The following is a 2,500-nucleotide window of genomic DNA, read 5'->3' as shown; positions in this document are numbered from 1 at the left end:
TATCATGAAATTCTTGGTGCACGAAAGTTTTGAGTTCGGAGGGTTTTGCACATGGCCAAGTTGGTCGGTGCACCGCGGCATAGCTAGATGGCTTGTGTGGAGTTTTGTGAAAAAATGAAATTCGTGGTTTTTGAGGTGTGAGGGTTGGAATGGCCTCCAAATGCCCCCAAATGAATACCATGAAATTCTTGGTGCACGAAAGTTTTGAGTTCGGAGGGTTTTGCACATGGCCAAGTTGGTCGGTGCACCGCGGCATAGCTAGAAGGCTTGGTGGGAGTTTTGTGAAAAAATGAAATTCGTGGTTTTTGAGGTGTGAGGGTTGGAATGGCCTCCAAATGTCCCAAATGAATACCATGAAATTCTTGGTGCACGAAAGTTTTGAGTTCGGAGGGTTTTGCACATGGCCAAGTTGGTCGGTGCACCGCGGCATAGCTAGATGGCTTGTGTGGAGTTTTGTGAAAAAATGAAATTCGTGGTTTTTGAGGTGTGAGGGTTGGAATGGCCTCCAAATGTCCCCAAATGAATACCATGAAATTCTTGGTGCACGAAAGTTTTGAGTTCGGAGGGTTTTGCACATGGCCAAGTTGGTCGGTGCACCGCGGCATAGCTAGATGGCTTGTGTGGAGTTTTGTGAAAAAATGAAATTCGTGGTTTTTGAGATGTGAGGGTTGGAATGGCCTCCAAATGTCCCCAAATGAATACCATGAAATTCTTGGTGCACGAAAGTTTTGAGTTCGGAGGGTTTTGCACATGGCCAAGTTGGTCGGTGCACCACGGCATAGCTAGATGGCTTGTGTGGAGTTTTGTGAAAAAATGAAATTCGTGGTTTTTGAGATGTGAGGGTTGGAATGGCCTCCAAATGTCCCCAAATGAATACCATGAAATTCTTGGTGCACGAAAGTTTTGAGTTCGGAGGGTTTTGCACATGGCCAAGGTTGGCGGTGCACCGCGGCATAGCTAAATGGCTTGGTGGGGAGTTTTGTGAAAAAATGAAATTCGTGGTTTTTGAGATGTGAGGGTTGGAATGGCCTCCAAATGCCCCCAAATGAATACCATGAAATTCTTGGTGCACGAAAGTTTTGAGTTCGGAGGGTTTTGCACATGGCCAAGGTTGGCGGTGCACCACGGCATAGCTAGATGGCTTGGTGGGGAGATTTGTGAAAAAATGAAATTCGTGGTTTTTGAGATGTGAGGGTTGGAAAGGCCTCCAAATGCCCCCAAATGAGTACTGTAAAAGTGTTGGTGCACAAAAGTTTTGAATTGGATGCATTTTGCACTTGGCCAAGTTGGTCGGTGCACCGCGACTAGATAGGTTGGTGCCAAAATTTGTCAAATTTAAGACCTTGGCCAAACTGAATGAAATTTTGTGGGGAGGTTCCTGATATTGTTTAGTGGTGGACTGGAAAAAATGAGGTCGAAATTCGAAGTCTACATGTGCTTTTCTATTTTTCCCGATTTTACACATACCCGGTAAGTAAAAAAAATAAAAAAAATAGTTCCCCTTCGAGAAAAATTATGAAATTTGGTGAGCAAGGAGATACCATTATTCTACGAATTACTGCAAAAAATCGCATCAAAATTCGAAGTATAGCCCGAGATATGGACTTATGTCTGCTCAAAAAAAGTGTATCTACTTGTACAATTTTGCCTTTTGCATATTAACCTCTTATAGGGGGGGAGTGCTCCTTGAGCCGGCCAGCTCCACACTGGCAGGTTTTAAAGGGAGCTTGATGAGGCCTCCCCCCTCACGTGGTGCGTGCGTTAGCATGTTTATCATGGCACAACTAGCCTCTTCATAGTTGTTGAGCTTTATTAATACCAACACACGGTCGTCACTGATCGTTGGTTAGCTCGGCAGCTAGTCCCTCGGATATTGTGGAAAGTTATTTTCATGCCTAGCGATGCTTGACCCTGCGTCACTTGATGTTTCCATTTGCTTGCTTGCCCATGGTAGGTGGGGGGTGGACCGTCTTGTGGTGTGGTGTCTTGCGAACGTGAGGGTGTGTGAGTTGTAATCGAGATGCACTTGCTGGCTGGCTCCATGCCTTGCGTATCGAACGGTCAAGCATGCATCTCTTCCATTTTCACCCGTTGCCTTGGGTGATATTGGTTGATCAGTCCCTGTGTTGCCTACCCACTAGACGGTACTTCTGTGGTTGCTTCGAATTCTATCTTTCCATCACGAAGAGGTGTTGGAGGATCCTAATGTCACGCACGTGTTCCATCTAGTGAAACATCTCAGTGATGCACGTGTTGTGGCTAGTTCTTTTGGATGCGGTGCATTATATGAACTCGGGTTTACTTTAGCGACCCAGTCAACATAATTCGGTTGTGTCCCTTGATTGAGACGTTGTCCTTGAACTTGTTGTGAACAATATCGTTCTTCCACAACCCGTCGTCTTGAGTGCGATGGAAGGCAAATAAGATGTGCTTTGGCATGTCATGCACGTACTCGATTGCGGGAAGTGTGAGAAAGTGTTGTTGACAACCCGTGGGAAAT

Source organism: Vigna unguiculata, unplaced genomic scaffold (genome assembly GCF_037176805.1).
Source record: "Vigna unguiculata cultivar grain cowpea cultivar isolate G323 ecotype 2 unplaced genomic scaffold, ASM3717680v1 ptg000122l, whole genome shotgun sequence".
NCBI classification, from domain to species: Eukaryota; Viridiplantae; Streptophyta; class Magnoliopsida; order Fabales; family Fabaceae; genus Vigna; species Vigna unguiculata.
This window is presented reverse-complemented; position numbering follows the sequence as displayed.